Source organism: Pongo pygmaeus, chromosome X (assembly GCF_028885625.2).
Source record: "Pongo pygmaeus isolate AG05252 chromosome X, NHGRI_mPonPyg2-v2.0_pri, whole genome shotgun sequence".
NCBI lineage: Eukaryota > Metazoa > Chordata > Mammalia > Primates > Hominidae > Pongo > Pongo pygmaeus.
Genome location: NC_072396.2, coordinates 11751223 through 11772435, shown reverse-complemented (window position 1 = coordinate 11772435; position 21213 = coordinate 11751223). Strand labels below are relative to the sequence as shown.

The window sequence follows — 21213 nt, the reverse complement described above, 5'->3', positions numbered from 1 at the left end:
CACAATAGGTTGTAGGTGGCTGTAATTTATAATCATTTCAGTAGTGAAATTCATCATCCCTGGGATTATTCCCTCTCTTGTCACATGTTAATTCCTGGCTCCAGATTGTCTTTGCTGTGACTTCATCTGTAAAGATTTGCTTCCCTTTTCAATGTCCGCCTTTTGCTTTCTGGAGATACAACCTTTGTTTCTCAAGATCTGAATGCATGGAATATGAAACTTTCCCCAACTCCACCAGCACAAGTGACCTCTCTTTCTCTCAACCCTGCAGCTGTTTATCCATTAAAATTACCAATTAAATTTCCTTTTATACATGTCTTGTCTCCCACTAATTGGTAGCTGCTGAGGTCTGAGACAGCACAGCCCATATTCTTTAACTTGACCCTGAGGAGATGCAGGTCTAGCTTTTATTTAGGTTAGGGTTGGCATCTGAGGGACTGTGTTCCTATTGCATGCTGCAGTCATGAGCTAACAGAACCCTTAAATCAAAAGCTGTCAACCTAACATGAAGAGGCATCCACAGAGCTGTCTCTGAGAAGCTTTATTCTTTGACTCACATCTCCAATGTGAGTAATGTGGTTGAAACCTAGCAAAGTCAAAATTTACCTGAAGTGATATGGTGGATCCAGTGCTGTAGATGATGATTGTAGACCTGGAAAAAAGAAGTTACGAGAATAACATCTGCTTTTCTGTGTGATATTCCACCCCCCCCCCACAGCTGTTTAGAGAATTAGAAATTGCTCTGTCAAGGGTTTGTTTACAAAAGCCTGGCCAATTTCAAAATGAAGCTGCCTTTGAGTTGTCCCTGTTTCATCTCACTGTTTGGAAAATAAATCTGAATCATTAAGATGTAAATACATCAAGTTAGAAGCCAAAGGCAGTGAAAACCAAGTAAAAGCAAGAAATGTACCACGATTTAACTATTCTCCTGGGAGGAAAAATACACATGGTAATAATTTTTGTATCTTATAATTTTATTATTAAATTAAGGGAAGAGAAATTTGAAATCAGCATAATATCTATTTTGTGTAGTATTTAACACTATGATGTATATTGACAATTGATAATGAATCAAAGTATGTGAGGGTAACTGTATGTTCATTAAATTGGAGTTTGGTAATGAGATAGAGAGAATGAGAGGGGTACAGGTGTAAGCAGCAGTTCTCAAAGTGTGATCCCGGAACCATCAGCAGCTGCATCACCCTGAAACATTAGAAATGCAAATTCTCGGGCCCTGTTGAAGACCTACTGAATCAGAAACTCTGGGGATGGAGCCCAGTAATCTGTGTTTTAACAAGCCCTCCAGAGGATTCTGATGCATACTCCAGTTTAAGAAGCACTTCTATGTAGATGGATGGATGGTTGGATGGCTGGCAAGATATGTGGGTACAATGACACATACATATATAAGTACAAGTATAGGTATGTGTATAAACACAGATATGAATACAAATACAGATATAAATACAGATATTTTGAGAGAGATATATAGATAGATAGATAGATAGATAGATAGAAATGTGGAGTTGCCATCACAGGACTTTTATAGAGGAGCAAATTATTTCCTTTTACTTATTATATGATTGAATAAAAGCTGTTCTTTTCTCTAGGCAATGGCTCTGTCACTTATAAACTGAGAAAATCTACTAGTGGTCCATTTGTTGAACCATTTTGCATTAGGTTCACTTAAAGTGTTTGTTCCATCAAGTCTGCCACCTGGGTGGTTTCCTTCACTGCAAAAGTGGTTTTCTCTTCCCTCCCCTCTGTCTTCTTGGCAGCTGCTGTCTGCCCTGGTTCTTATCCATTGGTAGATCTGATTGCTTTGGGGATTGGATCAACAGTTGAATCCTCACAGGGTTTTGAAGCCAACAATATCCTACATCTTGGTCCATTTTTCAGAATTTCTTCATTTGTGTTTTATCCTTCCATTTTTCTTTCTAAGCATATATAATTTATTTAGATTGGTGCAGAAGTAATTGCGGTTTTGCCATGGAAAGTAATGGCAAAAACCGTAATTACTTTTGTACCAACCTCATAATTTCAGCCAACTATTCATATGCAGCACTGTTTACAATGGGGATGAATAAGTAACAGCTAAATATCTGATAAAAGGGGATGTTTTAAATATAGTAGATTGCAAAATAATATGATACTTTCTGAGAAGAAAATTTCAATATGCAAAAAATATAGGGGATAATCATTAAGACATAATCAATGATTGTGGGATTATGGATGATTTTAATTTTACTCATTTGCTTATTTTTATATTTCTGATTATATTAGTTGTAAGCTCAAATTGCTGTTATAAGCAAAGATAATGCAGATTTATATGTATATATATAAAACAGTAAAATAAATTGATTGTATTTTTTATCTTCTTCCTTTCCCCACTATGCTATGAACTTAGAGGCCAGCAATTATGCCAGCTGTATCTTTTCATCATTTTTCACATTAAAAGCAATATTGCTGGATAGTAGAATTAAATGACAACTCTGCTTTTGGAAATGACAGGAAGTCTGCTGTAAATAGATAATTGATGTAGACGTTAAAACCAAATAGAATTTCCATTTATGGAGAAGGGAATATTTAAGGGTATGTGGCTATAAGAAAATATTTCCTTTTGCTTTTAACACAAGATGTAATATGACTTGTCATGCTAAGGATGTGTTTTGAAATGGATAATGGCACTTTCCCTAATATTTGGAGGCACAGGGCTTGATCCTCTTTTGAAGGCCTTCCTTTGAAGATAAACATAGACATTGGTTTTAGCTTAATTCTCCGTCCCTAAAATTCCTTCCTGCTCTAAAATTCTGTAATTCCATAACAAGAGTGTATAAGCAATAATTATGAAATGGAAAAATGAGCCATTCTACTTGCCGTCCTTCATGTAAAGCTGCACTGTGGAATCCTGCTCTAAGGTGGGGCCGGGGTCATTTCTCCAAGCAGTATGATGCCCTGGAAGAAAGCAATGTACAGTGGCCTGTGATTCTGGACCTTGGAACACTTTGATGCCCTTGGCTTATAATAAAGGCAAAATCCATTTAAACCACCTTAAATAATTAGGAATTTTAGAGTCTCATGTCACCAAAATCCATAAGTATGTTGGGTTTCATCCAGTGACTTGACCTTTTTCCTGCAGTGCTCTTCATTTTATGTCCCTCTAAGTGTCACCTCTAGGCTGATAGCAAGAGAACCTGTGGCAGTTTGGGGTTAAATATGATGATGTCTAAGCTAGTGTTTCTCAACTGTGGGTGACCACCCCAGGAGACATCTGGCAAAGTTGGGAAACATTTTAGGTTGTCACAAGTGGAGAGGTGCTACTGGCATCAAGTGAGTAAAAGCCAGGGATGCTTCTAAACATCTTTGGTGTGCAGGACAGCCCCACAAGAGAGAATGATCCAATCCAAAATGTCAATAGTGCTGAGTAACTCTGGCATAGAAGAAAGGTTTCCTTTGCCTATAACTCTCACTTACATTCTAGGAAAGATTTCCAAAGGCTTCTGGCCACATTTCCCTCACATGCTGCTGCCTATAGTATAGAAGGCTTCAGGCCTGGGTTCTGAGATCAATCGTGGGTGGGGAACAGTATTACCAAGATCAGCTCACTGAGCCCCAAAATGCATGTGGAATGTCCATGCTATACACGGTCTACCAGAACAATAAATACCCATCATATAATAGTACTATTTTGTTATTAGCAAGAGAGGGGAATTCAGGCATCATTACTATTCAGCCCTAAAAAAGAAGGAATTCCTGTTATTTGCAACAACATGGATGAATCTGGAGGACATTGTGTTAAATGAAATAAGCCAGGCACAGAAAGCAAAGACAAATACTGCACTTTCTCACTTACATGTGGAATCTAAAAAAGTTGAACTCATAGATGCAGAGACTAAAATGGTGCTTTCCAGAACTAAAATGGTGGGGCTGAGGGTTGGAGAGATGTTGGTCAAAGGATACAACATTTTACTTAGACAAAAGGAATAAATTCAAGAGATCTATTGTACAACATGGCTACTATAATTAATAGCAATGTATTTTATTTTGAAAATCACTAACAGTGTAGATTTTAAGTACTCTCACCACAAAAAGTGATAGCTATGTAGGTAATGCATATGTTAATTAGCTCAATGAAGCCATTTCACAATTGTATATGCATGTCAGGACATCATCTTGTACACAATAAATATGCACAATTTTTATTTGTTAATTTTTTTAAAATCCTGTGAACTGCTAAAGAATAAACATACTCTCCAAACCTTTCTGTGGGATTTGGGGAAGTGTTTGTTCACCTGTATTTTTTTCTGGGTTATCTGCATTAATATCTTTCTAGAAAAGGATATGACTGGAAGTGGCTTATTGACAATCTGGATTTTCCCAAGAGAAATTACCTTCACCCAGGAGAGATGACTACTTTAAAGAAGGGCTTTGCAGAACCTATGTCTTTACTGAGTCATTCAGCAATCCAAGTGAGAGATGATGTTAGCTTGGACCAAGATGGAACCATTGAAATTATGAGAAGAGGTCAGATTCTGACATATTTTGAAGGTACAGCCAACAAGATTTACTGACAGATTGACTATGGATTGTGAAATAGACCCATTTGTGATAGAGAGTAGAAGTTTTGGCCTGATCTACTGGAAAAATTGAGTTGCTATTGACTTAGATGGGGAACACTATAGAGAAGAACATTGAGAAGAAGTTGAAGAACTCAGGGAATTCAAGAAATAAATGTCCTAGTTGGAGATATAAACTAGGTAACTATCAGTGCATAGATGTCATTTAAAGATATAAGGTTGGTTAAAATCACCAAAGAGGAATTGCAGATGAAAAATAAAGGAGATCCAAGAACAGGGCCATGGTGAATTCCAACATTATGTTACATTCAGAGAGGTGATAGACACTCAAAAGAGTGTGGCATCCACAAAGCTTATTGTCACATTTGTTAATTGACATCAAAAACATGGCTGGTTGTTTTGTTTTTGTTTTTAACTTAAACTCTTTCAAATTCTGGAACTTGGGTATCTTTCCTTAAAAGAGAAAAAACAGCCTTCTTCGTTTTTTGAGCAAGCCAGGAAGCCTCTTCCTGCCGTCAATTATTAATTTTCTTAACATTATCCACTTATCATCTAAAACAGGGGTTCCCGACCCCCGGGCCGCAGATCAGTACCAGTCCATGCACTATTAAGAATGAAAAAATGCTCACCATCACTGGCCATCAGAGAAATGCAAATCAAAACCACAATGAGATACCATCTCACACCAGTTAGAATGGCAATCATTAAAAAGTCAGGAAACAACAGGTGCTGGAGAGGATGTGGAGAAATAGGAACACTTTTACACTGTTGGTGGGACTGTAAACTAGTTCACATTGTGGAAGTCAGTGTGGCAATTCCTCAGGGATCTAGAACTAGAAATACCATTTGACCCAGCCATCCCATTACTGGGTATATACCCAAAGGACTATAAATCATGCTGCTATAAAGACACATGCACACGTATGTTTACTGCGGCATTATTCACAATAGCAAAGACTTGGAACCAACCCAAATGTCCAACAATGTTAGACTTGATTAAGAAAATGTGGCACATATACACCATAGAATACTATGCAGCCATAAAAAATGATGAGTTCATGTCCTTGGTAGGGACATGGATGAAATTGGAAATCATCATTCTCAGTAAACTATCGCAAGGACAAAAAACCAAACACCGCATGTTCTCACTCATAGGTGTGAATTGAACAATGAGAACACATGGACACAGGAAGGGGAACATCACATACCGGGGACTGTTGTGGGGTGGGGGGAGGGGGGAGGGATAGCTTTAGGAGATATACCTAATGCTAGATGACGAGTTGGTGGGTGCAGCGCACCAGCATGGCACACGTATCCATATGTAACTAACCTGCACATTGCGCACATGTACCCTAAAACCTAAAGTATAATAATAAAGAAATAAATAAATAAATAAATAAAAGAATGGGACCGCACAGCAGGAGGTGAGCGGCGATCGAGTGAGCATTACTGCCTGTGCTCCGCCGCCCGTCAGATCAGTGATGGCATTCATTAGAGTCTCATAAGAGCGCGAACTCTATTGTGAACTGCGCAGGTGAGGGACCTTGGTTGCAAGCTCCTTATGAGAATCTAACTAATGCCTGATTATCTGAAGTGGAACAGTTTCATGCCGAAACCATCCCCGCTGCACTATCTGTGGAAAAATTGTCTTCCACAAAACCGGTCCCTGGTGCCAAAAATGGCTGGGGTCAGCTAATCTAAAACATAGCCAAGCTATGGGCTAAGGAACTTACCTTGCTTTTTTTTTTCCCCCCATCTGGGCAAATGGTTCATCCTGCCCCTCCAGGGTGAGAAATGCCTGTCCTTTTCTCTTAATCTGTACATGCAGGCTAACAAAAGATATTTTTCAGAGATGATTTATTTCACCAGAATGATTATTGATAATTTGCATTTATGGACACTTGGTGATCTTATCAATGTTTTTATGTTTTCTCTTTTTTAACTTTTAAGTTCAAGGGTACATGTGCAGGTTTGTTACATAGGTAAACTTGTATCATGGGGTTTTGTTGTACAGAATATTTCCTCACCCGGGTATTAATCCTAGTGCCCATTAGTTATTTTTCCTGTTCCTCTCCCTCCTCCCGCCCTCTACCTTCTGAGAGGTCCCCAGTGTGTGTTGTTCCCCTCCATGTGTCCATGTGTTCTCATCATTTAGCTCCCACTTATAAGTCAGAACATGCAATATTTAGTTTTCTGTTCCTGTGTTAGTTTGCTAAGGATATATACCATGGAATACCATGCAGCCATAAAAAAGAATGAGATCATATCTTTTGCAGGGACATGGATGGAGGTGGAGGCCATTATCCTTAGCAAAATGTTTTCCCTTTTTGTGGGACATTATCTTGAATTTCTCAGAATTCAACCACAAATTTAAAGAGTGAACACTGGATATCTATTGCAAATTTTTCTAAAATAACATACATAAATCTAGCTATGAGAAAAATAGTTTTCAATTTTTATTTTGCATAAGAGTTTCTTGGAAAGTTTCTTAAAATGCGGATTCCTTGACCTCAGAAGTTCTGTTATGATCAATTTGGGACTGGACTCCAGCTGGTCCATTTCATCCATCCCACACCATTATCTGATTACAGGGCAGAGGATCCACAAGCTGTTCAGGAGCTCATATAAATTTCTGGAAGCTTAAAAGGAAATTATTGACTCCCAAAGTAATGATGTAAATACTCACCTATATATCTAAAAACATAGCAAGTACCAATTTCATTGTCAATTAGTATTTTTAACAATCTCATCACATGTAAAAACAATTTGTAATGTACGTTTTGTTCTCTTTAGAAGTATTCCTGAACACGCACAATAATTACTTAAAAAGTCACAGCCAAATGAGAATCCAATGAATTACTTATTGCCAAATCATGTCAAAATCAAAATTGTAAAAATTCTTGATAATACAAGGAGATGAACCTCAAAAGTAAGTGCTTAAAATAGCTCAGAGCTCCTGGAACTCACTTTTAACAAAAAGTAACCCCAGGTGGGTCTTGAGCCAAGATGGCCAAATAGGAACAGCTCCGGTCCATAGCTCCCAGCATGAGCGATGCAGAAGACGGGTGATTTCTGCATTTCCATCTGAGGTACCGGGTTCATCTCACTAGGGAGTGCCAGACAGTGGGCGCAGGACAGTGGGTGCAGCGCACCATGCGCGAGCCGAAGCAGGGCGAGGCATTGCCTCACTCGGGAAGCGCAAGGGGTCAGAGAGTTCCCTTTCCTAGTCAAAGAAAGGGGTGACAGACCGCACCTGGAAAATCAGGTCACTCCCACCCAAATACTGCACTTTTCCGACGGGGTTAAAAAACGGCGCACCAGGAGATTATATCCCGCACCTGGCTTGGAGGGTCCTATGCCCACGGAGTCTCACTGCTTGCTAGCACAGCAGTCTGAGATTAAACTGCAAGGCAGCAGCGAGGCTGGGGGAGGGGCGCCCGCCATTGCCCAGGCTTGCTTAGGTAAACAAAGCAGCCAGGAAGCTCAAACTGGGTGGAGCCCACCACAGCTCAAGGAGGCCTGCCTGCCTCTGTAGGCTCCACCTCTTGGGGCAGGGCACAGACAAACAAAAAGACAGCAGTAACCTCTGCAGACTTAAATGTCCCTGTGTGACAGCTTTGAAGAGAGCAGTGGTTCTCCCAGCACCCAGCTGGAGATCTGAGAACGGGCAGACTGCCTCCTCAAGTGGGTCCCTGACCCCTGACCCCCGAGCAGCCTAACTGGGAGGCATCCCCCAGTAGGGGCAGACTGACACCTCACACGGCCGGGTACTCCTCTGAGACAAAACTTCCAGAGGAACGATCAGACAGCAGCATTCGCGGTTCACGAAAATCCGCTGTTCTGCAGGCACCGCTGCTGTTACCCAGGCAAACAGGTCTGGAGTGGACCTCTAGCAAACTCCAACAGACCTGCAACTGAGGGTCCTGTCTGTTAGAAGGAAAACTAACAAACAGAAAAGACATCTACACCAAAAACCCATCTGTACATCACCATCATCAAAGACCAAAAGGAGATAAAACCACAAAGATGGGGAAAAAACAGAGCAGAAAAACTGGAAACGCTAAAAAGCAGAGCACCTCTCCTCCTCCAAAGGAATGCAGCCCCTTACCAGCAACGGAACAAAGCTGGACAGAGAATGACTTTGATGACTTGAGAGAAGAAAGCTTCAGACGATCAAACTACTCTGAGCTACAGGAGGAAATTCAAACCAAAGGCAAAGAAGTTAAAAACTTTGAAAAAAATTTAGACAAATGTATAACTAGAATAACCAATACAGAGAAGTGCTTAAAGGAGCTGATGGAGCTGAAAGCCAAGGCTCGAGAACTATGTGAAGAATGCAGAAGCCTCAGGAGCTGATGCGACCAACTGGAAGAAAGGGTATCAGTGATGGAAGATGAAATGAATGAAATGAAGTGAGAAGGGAAGTTTAGAGAAAAAAGAATAAAAAGAAACGAACAAAGCCTCCAAGAAATATGGGACTATGTGAAAAGACCAAATCTACGTCTGATTGGTGTACCTGAAAGTGACAGGAAGAATGGAACCAAGTTGGAAAACACTCTGCAGGATATTATCCAGGAGAACTTCCCCAATCTAGCAAGGCAGGCCAACATTCAGATTCAGGAAATACAGAGAACACCACAAAGATACTCCTCGAGAAGAGCAACTCCAAGACACATAATTGTCAGATTCACCAAAGATGAGATGAAGGAAAAAATGTTAAGGGCAGCCAGAAAGAAAGGTCGGGTTACCCACAAAGGGAAGCCCATCAGACTAACAGTGGAACTCTCGGCAGAAACTCTACAAGCCAGAAGAGAGTGGGGGCCAATATTCAACATTCTTAAAGAAAAGAATTTTCAACCCAGAATTTCATATCCAGCCAAACTAAGCTTCACAAGTGAAGGAGAAATAAAATACTTTACAGACAAGCAAATGCTGAGAGATTTTGTCACCACCAGGCCTGCCCTAAAAGAGCTCCTGAAGAAAGTACTAAACATGGAAAGGGACAACTGGTACCAGCCACTGCAAAATCATGCCAAACTGTAAAGACCATCGAGGCTAGGAAGAAACCGTATCAACTAACGAGCAAAATGACCAGCTAACATCATAATGACAGGATCAAACTCACACATAACAATATTAACTTTGAATGTAAATGGACTAAATGCTCCAATTAAAAGACACAGACTGGCAAATTGGATAAAGAGTCAAGACCCATCAGTGTGCTGTATTCAGAAAACCCATCTCACGTGCAGAGACACACATAGGCTCAAAATAAAAGGATGGAGGAAGATCTACCAAGCAAATGGAAAACAAAAAAAGGCAGGGGTTGCAATCCTAGTCTCTGATAAAACAGACTTTAAACCAACAAAGATCAAAGGAGACAAAGAAGGCCATTACATAATGGTAAAGGGATCAATTCAACAAGAAGAGCTAACTATCCTAAATATATATGCACCCAATATAGGAGCACGCAGATTCATAAAGCAAGTCCTTAGTGACCTACAAAGAGACTTAGACTCCCACACAATAATAATGGGAGACTTGAACACCCCACTATCAACATTAGACAGATCAACGAGAAGAAAGTTAACAAGGATACGCAGGAATTGAACTCAGCTCTGCACCAAGCAGACCTAATTGACATCTACAGAACTCTCCGCCCCAAGTCAACAGAATATACATTTTTTTCAGCACCACACCACACCTATTCCAAAATTGACCACATAGTTGGAAGTAAAGCTCTCCTCAGCAAATCTAAAAGAACAGAAATTATAACAAACTGTCTCTCAGACCACAGTGCAATCAAACTAGAACTCAGGATTAAGGAACTCACTCAAAACCGCTCAACTACATGGAAACTGAACAACCTGCTCCTGAATGACTACTGGGTACATAACGAAATGAAGGCAGAAATAAAGATGTTCTTTGAAACCAACGAGAACAAAGACACAACGTACCAGAATCTCTGGGACACATTCAAAGCAGTGTGTAGAGGGAAATTTATACCACTAAATGCCCACAAGAGAAAGCAGGAAAGATCCAAAATTGACACCCTAACATCACAATTAAAAGAACTAGAAAAGCAAGAGCAAACACATTCAAAAGCTAGCAGAAGGCAAGAAATAACTACAATCAGAGCAGAACTGAAGGAAATAGAGACACAAAAAACCCTTCAAAAAATTAATGAATCCAGGAGCTGGTTTTTTGAAAGGATCAACAAAACTGATAGACCGCTAGCAAGACTAATAAAGAAAAAAAGAAGAATCAAATAGACGCAATAAAAAATGATAAAGGGGATATCACCGCCGATCCCACAGAAATACAAACTACCATCAGAGAATACTACAAACACCTCTACGCAAATAAACTAGAAAATCTAGAAGAAATGGATGAATTCCTCGACACATACACCCTCCCAAGACTAAACCAGGAAGAAGTTGAATCTCTGAATAGACCAATAACAGGCTCTGAAATTGTGGCAATAATCAATAGCTTACCAACCAAAAAGAGTCCAGGACCAGATGGATTCACAGCTGAATTCTACCAGAGGTACAAGGAGGAAATGGTACCATTCCTTCTGAAACTATTCCAATCAATAGAAAAAGAGGGAATCCTCCCTAACTCATTTTATGAGGCCAGCATCATCCTGATACCAAAGCCGGGCAGAGACACAACCAAAAAAGAGAATTTTAGACCAATATCCTTGAACATTGATGCAAAAATCCTCAATAAAATACTGGCAAACCGAATCCAGCAGCACATCAAAAAGCTTATCCACCATGATCAAGTGGGCTTCATCCCTGGGATGCAAGGCTGGTTCAATATACACAAATCGATAAATGTAATCCAGCATATAAACAGAACCAAAGACAAAAACCACATGATTATCTCAATAGATGCAGAGAAGGCCTTTGACAAAATTCAACAACCCTTCATGCTAAAAACTCTCAATAAATTAGGTATTGATAGCACATATCTCAAAATAATAAGAGCTATCTATGACAAACCCACAGCCAATATCATACTGAATGGGCAAAAACTGGAAGCCTTCCCTTTGAAAACTGGCACAAGGTAGGGATGCCCTCTCTCACCACTCCTATTCAACATAGTGTTGGAAGTTCTGGCCAGGGCAATCAGGCAGGAGAAGGAAATAAAGGGTATTCAATTAGGAAAAGAGGAAATCAAATTGTCCCTGTTTGCAGACGACATGATTGTATATCTAGAAAACCCCATCGTCTCAGCCCAAAATCTCCTTAAGCTGATGAGCAACTTCAGCAAAGTCTCAGGATACAAAATCAATGTACAAAAATCACAAGCATTCTTATACACCAATAACAGACAAACAGAGAGCCAAATCATGAGTGAACTCCCATTCACAGTTGCTTAAAAGAGAATAAAATACTTAGGAATCCAACTTACAAGGGATGTGAAGGACCTCTTCAAGGAGAACTACAAACCACTGCTCAATGAAATAAAAGAGGATACAAACAAATGGAAGAACATTCCATGCTCATGGGTAGGAAGAATCAACATCATGAAAATGGCCATTCTGCCCAAGGTAATTTATAGATTCAATGCCATCCCCATGAAGCTACCAAGGACTTTCTTCACAGAATTGGAAGAAACTACTTTAAAGTTCATATGGAGCCAAAAAAGAGCCCGCATCACCAAGTCAATCCTAAGCCAAAAGAACAAAGCTGGAGGCATCACGCTACCTGACTTCAAACTATACTACAAGGCTACAGTAACCAAAACAGCATGGTACTGGTACCAAAACAGAGATATAGATCAATGGAACAGAACAGAGCCCTCAGAAATAACGCCACATATCTACAACTATAAACCTGAGAAAAACAAGCAATGGGGAAAGGATTCCCTATTTAATAAATGGTGCTGGGAAAACTGGCTAGCCATATGGAGAAAGCTGAAACTGGATCCCTTCCTTACACCTTATAGAAAAATTAATTCAAGATGGATTAAAGACTTAAATGTTAGACCGAAAACCATAACAACCCTAGAAGAAAACCTAGGCATTACCATTCAGGACATAGGCATGGGCAAGGACTTCATGTCTAAAACACCAAAAGCAATGGCAACAAAAGCCAAAATTGACAAATGGGATCTAATTAAACTCAAGAGCTTCTGCACAGCAAAAGAAACTACCATCAGAGTGAACAGGCAACCTACAAAATGGGAGAAAATTTTCACAACCTACTCATCTGACAAAGGGCTAATATCCAGAATCTACAATGAACTCCAACAAATTTACAAGCAAAAAACAAACAACCCCATCAAAAAGTGGGCGAAGGACCTGAACAGACACTTCTCAAAAGAAGACTTTTATGCAGCCAAAAAACACATGAAAAAATGCTCACCATCACTGGCCATCAGAGAAATGCAAATCAAAACCACAATGAGATACCATCTCACACCAGTTAGAATGGCAATCATTCAAAAGTCAGGAAACAACAGGTGCTGGAGAGGATGTGGAGAAATAGGAACACTTTTACACTGTTGGTGGGACTGTAAACTAGTTCAACCCTTGTGGAAGTCAGTGTGGCGATTCCTCAGGGATCTAGAACTAGAAATACCATTTGACCCAGCCATCCCGTTACTGGGTATATACCCAAAGGACTATAAATCATGCTGCTATAAAGACACATGCACACGTATGTTTATTGCGGCACTATTCGCAGTAGCAAAGACTTGGAACCAACCCAAATGTCCAACAATGATAGACTGGATTAAGAAAATGTGGCACACATACACCATGGAATACTATGCAGCCATAAAAAATGATGAGTTCATGTCCTTTGTAGGGACATGGATGAAATTGGAAATCATCATTCTCAGTAAACTCTCGCAAGGACGAGAAACCAAACACCGCATGTTCTCATAGGTGGGAATTGAACAATGAGAACACATGGACACAGGAAGGGGAACATCACACTCTGGGGACTGTTGTAGGGTGGGGGGAGGGAGGAGGGATAGCATTAGGAGATATACCTAATGCTAAATGACGAGTTAATGGGTGCAGCGCACCAGCATGGCACATGTATACATATGTAACTAACCTGCACATTGTGCACTTGTACCCTAAAACTTAAAGTATAATAATAAGAAAATTAAAAAAAAAGTAACCCCAGGTAATTCTGTATTTGATCTTTTGCCCACACTTGGAGAATCTAAGGTCTATTTGAGGATGCTTCATATCATCAAAGCATACTTGTCTTCCTTCAATCATTTATAAAAATTCTTATCACCTAAACCTAGCATCTTAGCATGATGCTAGTTTATAAAAATACAGTGATAAACAATCTTTCTAATTGTGAAGCCTCCAGCCCAGTAAGAGAGGCAGCCAATAGACAAATGCACAAACAAGTAAAATCAATTACAGGTTGAGGTAAGTGCTAAGAAGAAAATCAACAGTGTGTTGAGATCAAGAAGCCAGGAAACATTAACACCAGATTGGGGAAGTCAAGGAAGGCTTTTTGAGCAGATGATATTTAAGCAGAGACCAGAAAAAGGAGGAGCCAGCCTTGTGACTGACACCTTAGGAAAGCGGTTCAAGCAAAGGAAACAGCACAGACAGAAACCCCTAATCAGGACCCAGCTTGCCTTGTCCATGAGTGTTTGAAGAACAGGAGGAAAGAGAGGAGGCATGAAAGGTGAGGCTAAGGAAGTTGGTCCAGACCCTTTGATATAGGCAAGTTCTATGTGGATGGATTTTATTCTAAGTGCAATGGAAGCCCATTGATGATCTTTGCTTGCTTGTTTGTTGTTATTTTTTTAAGGTTGGATATGGTGTGGTACTTTGTGTAGCAGTTGAACACATAACTCGAGCCAGACTACCCAGGCAGGAATTCTGGCTTTGCCTCTTAGAGGCGGAATAAATTTGAGCATGTTCTAACCTCTCTTCACTCAGTTCCCCATTGTAAAATGGAAGTAATAACAGTACCTACCTCTTAAAGTTGTTTAGCAGATTTAATAAATATGTGATATGCTCTATATATGTCTCAAAATGAAGAATTGTCTTTAAGAAGATTACTGTTATTTCCCCCATGAACAAATTGAGTAAGGACAAAAGCAGATGGCTAGGTTGTCTGGAAGGCTGCTAAATTTGTTTGGGAGAAATATGATGGGGGCTGGAATTGGAGTGATGAAAGTAAAGAAGGAGAGGAGGGGTCAGATTCCTGATTTATTTTGGATGCAGAGTTGACAGAAGTTGGTAATAGATTAAAAGTAGAACATGCAGTGAAGAGGAGAATAAAGAAAATGACTTAGTTCCTGGCTCAACTAACTGGGTGGATAAAAGTAATCATTATTTAATAATAATAATAATCATCATCATCATCCACAACAACATTGATTAAGCAAGTGCTGCATACCAGGCAGGCATTGTGATAAATGCTTTGTAAACACCTCTAAAGATGTAGGAGGCTAGGATACCAAAACATTTGCCAGAAGAGAAAGTCAAGAGTTCACTAGTGGATAAGGGAAGTTTGAGACGACCCTGAGACACCAGGTAGAAGGGTCAAGAAGGCAGCTGGATAGTTGGCTCCATAAAACACAAAGATGATTAGTTTGGAGATAGTATTTGAGAGTCTTGAACTTTGCAATGGGATTTACCACCATGTTTTTTTGTATAATGGCTTGGGCTGTTACAATAATATTTTTATCTCTTTTGGTCTAATTATTTTTAGTTCAAGACCTGCTTTGTAAAAACCTTAGTGTCAATCGAATTTTCAGTCAGTTCTCCATAGTGTAAAATAAAGTATTGCATTAACATTTCTGACTCTGAAACATAACTCTACCGAACTAAACTACTTAATCTGAAGTTTGTGTTGTGTGTGTGTGAAACATTTCCTCATCAAAATTCAAAGAAACTTTAGTTCAAGTTATGGCCTGAAATCAACAGAATTATATTAATTCATATGGGTATAGAAAATCATTTATTTACAGTATTTAAATTGACATTTAAACAGTTTTTCCAATCCCACACAGTTAGTGGCATAAGGTCTTGAGAAAGCATGAAACATTTTTTTTATCAGCCTCATATTTCGTTGAGCTTGCCAAACACAGTTCATTTTCCATAGAAATTTGCAAACCTGAGTAGTGGCCAAATTTTCGGAGTCGCTGAATGTAAGCCAATGAATAAAATTGTTAAACCCTTTGATTTCCCCCCACTTTTTTCCCTTAAAAAGTAACATAGCGTGTGCCTGAGTTTTATTTTTTGACATCTATTACCCACAACACTCGAGTGTGTTTCAGAATCAGCCTGTATGGACATTTCAGTACAAAATGAACACAGCCGGCCCTTTGGGGAACATTCATTTGTAGCTTTGTTATCCTTAGACAGGAAGCCTTCTCTTCTCCTCCACACTTCCATCGACATTTTTCAGAAGGCAATGGCATCAACCTTTAAAAATGGATACTTTCGAGGGTTTAAAGGTTGAGATTTTTAAGACGAACCCAGAATAGGCAAAAGTTACATATTGGCCAAAAATGTGACTCCAGAAACTATGTGTTGTAGCTAATTGGGGCCACTAGCAAATCTTTCTTTTGAGACTTCTGTCCTGTTAGCAGAATGCACTGATCGAACTAAACCTTGAGCATGACACAGGATAGAACTAGTTATTGTTAAGAAAATAATGTTCAAGGGCATTGGTCCATTGTACCCAGGAATAGTTTGGAAAGATGAAGGATATGGAAACAAACAAGCAAAAAAAGAAGAATTAAAATTAATAATTAAAATGTCAGTAACTCTAATGTGTTTCTCTTAGTGGATGATAAAATTACATAAGAATGTCGACCTTTTCTTTAAGCCAGTGGCCATAGTGGCAGTTTCTTCATTGGACTGCTTCCTTCATTGGCATCACCTTCTAAGTTCATTTTTACTTATAATAGTGAAAATGCACAATGGCCCCTAGAGGCAATATCCTAATTTTTTTTGTTTAAGTGCTCAAAAAAGTATATCCTTTCCCTGCGAAAAAGGCAGAGCGTCACAATTAATTACTGAATTTCAGCTATGAAAAACCCACTGAACTGTGAGAGTCCATTGTGCTTAAGTTGCATTTAATCTCTTTGGAGATGCCAACTACCTGATATACAAGAGCAACTGTAAGTTCCAAAAAAACTCTCACAGATAGGAACCATAGACATGGAGAGAAGGGAGCCACTACTCAGAAATGAAGGAGTCGGGGAGGAGTGGGGCTGAACCATGAAGCCAGAACAGAATTTTTGTCAGTGGCCTAGAAGCAGAGCTGAGAAGAAGGGTCTGAATGTGCTGGGGGCCAGTGGTTGTAGCTCCACACTGAGATGGAAGCCTCCTCTCACTGTAGTTTCTGCCAAAACACATAGGTAAATTTGCAGGAGTGATGGTGACCTCGGAAGAGCCTGGTGTAATTGGGGAATGATTGTTGCAAGGGAATAAGAGCCAGTATTTCATTTGGTCTTTTGTGTCTGGCATTTTTCACTCAGTATAATGTCCCCAAGGTTCATCCATGTTGTAGTATTTATCAGTACTTCATCCCTTTTTGTGGCTGAATAATATTCTATTGTAGGGATATGACACGTTTTGTTTATTCCTTCATCTGTTGATGGATTATTTGGGTTGTTTTGACTGTTTGACTATTATGAATAATGCTGTTATGAACATTCATATGCAAGTTTTTGTGCAGATTTACATGTTTTTCATGCCCATATTTCTTGGGTATATACCTAAAAGTTGAATTGCTGAATATAATGGCAAATGTATGTTTAACATTTGGAGAAACATTCTCACCAGCAGTATGTAAGGGTTCCACATCCTTACCAACAGTTTTTTTTTTTTTTAAAGCTATCCTAGTGGGTGTGATGTGATAGCTCACTGGTAATTTTTTTTTTTTTTTTTTTTTTTTGAGATAGAGTCTCACTCTGTCACTTAGGTTGGAATGCAGTGGCACAATCACAGTTCACTTCAGCCTCGACCTCCCTGGGCTCAGGTGATCCTCCCACTTCAGCCTCCCAAGTAGCTGGAACTATGGGCATGTACCACCACACCAGGCTATTTTTTATTTTATTTTAATTTTTGTACAGACGAGGTTTTGCCATGTTGCTCAGGTTGATCTCGAACTCCTGAGCTCAAGTGATCCGCCCGCCTTGGCCTCTCAAAATGCTGGGATTACCGGCATGAGCCTCACTGTGATTTTGATTTGCATTTCCCTGATGGCTAATGATATCAAGCATCTTTTCATATGCTTATCAGCCATTTGTATATCTTCTTCAGAGAAATATTTATTCAGTTTTTTTTCTTATTTTTCAATTAGGTTGTCTTTTTATTATTGAATTGTAAGAGTTCTTCAGATTCTGGATACAAGTCTCTCATCAGATATGTGAGTGAGCATTTTTTTCAAATGATTTTTTCCCTCCAGCAATCATACTGCATTTCTACCATCTACTGTAAACTGCCATATGTCTATCTCATTTATCTCAACTTTTTAACTTTTACACTTTTCTTCCTAGTGGGTGCTTGGGGGCTTTCAGCCTTCTGTGCCTGGGGAGGACTTTCAGAACTAAGAGCTCCCCAGGGTGTCTGACTCAGAGGATCACAGTGACCCAAGGCTCTCTCCCTCCGAGAGCCTCTAGTTGTGCATTCCAGACAGGGAGACTGCCCGGCCGGCTCCTCTAGCACTTTGAGCAGTGTCCCTCCCTGCCTCCTGTCTCCTTCTCTGTTCCCACACTGCACAGGGGCTCTGCGTGGGGAATATGGGGGCTCGCTACTGCCTAGAGCTGCTGCTATTGCTGAGGTGTAAGAACCCTGGAGAGGTAAGAAGATAGGGTGTGTGTATTTCAGGCTCTGTGTTTCGTGCCTACTGCTAGAAGCAAGGTAGGACCCAAGCCAGAAGGACATAAAAGATTCCATGGGATAATAATCCCAGAGCAGCATCTGGAAAAGGTGAACATAAGCAGGAAAGAAGGAGAGAAGTAATAGCGTTGGAGGGATTTGCTCAATGTGTCCTGGCGCTTGAGTCTCTTTTAACATCAAAGCTCAGGTGGTTCAAACGACAGTCACACTGTCTCTGCCTGTTGCTTTAAGAGTAAATTCAGAGTCTTCAAACCAGGCTTATTGGAATATTACATACCATTGCCAAGACATTTATATTTTTATTGAAAGTTCGGAGCAAATCATAGTAAGGACCCACCATTTCTTCTGCACCATTCCTTTTGGCTATTTTCTCAGTATTTGAAAATCAATGGAATTTGACTTTAACATGCACATTGGCTCATAATGTTACTGTTGCATGGATCTTAGTGATCTTCCAGTCCAGTGTTTTTGTGCTAGAGGTAAGGAAACTGAAGTTCAGAGTGAATCAGGCATTGCCAGGATCACCAGACTAATCCAGGATGAGCCAAAACATCATTGCTATGGAGTCTCTCTTTGGGTCTCAATCATTGGGTACTATACAATGACTGACGATTGGGGACAAGGGCATAGGTTGCCCTTTTCCTTAGTATGATGAAGGATCAAGATTCTATAACATCTATAAGTGATTAGGGTACTAATGTGGAACCACAAAATGTGGTTCAACTCTGTCCTGTGGCCGCTCCATGCAGCAAAGACAGATGGCTGGTTCAGAAAACTTTGGTTTTGTAGTTTGCATACAATAAAGGTAGCATCTGGTGCAAATTTTATTTTTTTCTAATGATTCCAGGGTTTTTTCTTTAATGATTTCATAGAAAGAACCTTAAAACTCATCTTTTCAGAATATTAATTTAGATTGTTACGGAAGTGTTCACAGAGCCTAATTAAATACTTGCTGGTTTCATATAGCTACAAGTAAAAGCTGCTTTGAATCCTTCCTAAACTTATATTGGTTTATTTGGTGAATAGTGTTTTAACACCAAGAAAGTGAAATCACTGGCTTTTCTACAGATTGGTGATCTATTACCTTAAACAATATGATCCGGCCACATCAATTCATTTGCAAATTTCTTCCTCTCTCTATCATGTGCACATGCCACCATAGGTATAAAGTAATTAAAATATATATGAATTATTTAGTTTGTTAAAAGCCAAGTTGCTTTTGAAGAAAATTTGCTGCTCTTAGATTATGATTATTTACAGTTTGTTAAGTGATTTCATTTTGTAGGCATAGACTTTTTATTGTGATTCTGATTATTTACAGTAATAGCAACTATCAAATCAACTAATGTGGTGGTGATTGCAGATTTTTGGATATCTATTACTGTTTATTGGGAACATTTTTTCACTACCAGAATGGGGAAAAAAGCCACAAAAGCAGTAAATCCCATTGCTTTCCAAGTGTCATTGTAAATCCTGCTGATAAGAACTGCACATTTTAGCCATGTTTAATACGTACTTTAAAAATTGAGAATTGTCTTAAAAGAAACAGATTTTGAAGTTCCTCTGTTGTACCTACTTCCAGATTAAGAAAAATCGTTTGTGGAAAACAAGTTGATCCCAAGTTCCTAATCACGGAGAGAAGATGGGATTTTGTAAACCTGCAGAGCCTGAATTCGTTATTGCATGCAGCTGTGCAAATTTGCAAACATTTCCTTACCTAGTCAGGACCCTATGGAAGGAGCCAGTTTGGACTGCTGCCTTGATAGCTAACATTTGTAGAGGCTGCAGTGCAGGAAGCTACTGGGATATTTGAACTTTGTCATCTGTTTTAATCTGGGCACTAAATGCCAGGTAGAGAGAGTATGCAAGCCAATTAGTTCTGCTTCAATGTCATGGTAGGGATATATCAGTAGCCTTATTATTCTTGTCATTCTCAGTGAATTTCAGAATGCTGCTTAAAATGGGCTTTCTGTATGTGTTGAATGTGTGTTCAGTGGGCTGTCTGGGAAGGAAGATAGGGGAGGGCCAAGGCCTGGGTCTCCTAAAACACATGATTATTTTATTGAACTAATCAGTGAGAGAAAGACAAGGCCTTGTGGTTTCTACGAGCACTGGACTTGCGTTTATTTGTTTTCAATCCATCCTTTGGAACTAGAGAAGGCATGAGGACCATCCATGAGCAGGTTGACACTCAAAGCTGGTTGCCCTTACCCTGGTTGCCATGGCAATGTTGTCCTAGCGTAGGGGATACTTTCCTATGTTTGTAGCTGTCTCCTCCCCATCTTTGGCAGTTTAGCACAAGAGGCAACTCCCTCATGCAACTACAGAGCATTTAATGAGTTAGGGATTCTTCATTTTGAGTTACAGTTAGCTCTCTAGTATATTTTTGGGAGGACAAATGGGCAGGAAAAATTAAGTCACAGGAGACAAGCTTCATGACTCTAATGGAGTTGAATTTACATTTGCCATTAAAAATAGCTATAGGTTGTTTAATTAGAATCCTAGAGGCGGATGACGAATTAGTTTATCTTTCAAATGGTACTCATCAAAAATGGGGCAGTGTGTGTGTGTTTTAAAAGAGCCTAACTTCTTGTTAAAATTTAAAGTTCAACCCCTCATTTGTAAATTGGTGATAGAGACAATACTATAATGCTGTGAGAATTAAATGAGCTAATACATGTCATGTGCTTAGAATAGTGCCTGAAATATAATGAGCCCAGTAAATGTTCAGTGTTATTATTATCATTACTTTTATATGACAGCATCCTGGGTGTTTAATGCTAACGATGG

General features: G+C 39.5%; 1 protein-coding gene across 3 annotated transcripts in view; it reads left to right on the top strand.

Moving 5' to 3' along the window:
- The window catches only part of ARHGAP6 (Rho GTPase activating protein 6), a 549115-nt gene that overhangs the window by 347770 nt on the left and 180132 nt on the right, over positions 1-21213 (top strand). Inside the window, exon 1 of one of the 3 annotated variants that reach the window (XM_063660362.1) lies at positions 17931-17950. The exons of the other annotated variants lie outside the window; for them this stretch is intronic. The gene's annotated coding sequence lies outside the window, so the exon portion shown is untranslated. Of the gene's footprint in view, positions 1-17930; positions 17951-21213 lie in introns of those variants that run through there. 3 annotated transcript variants of the gene reach the window in all.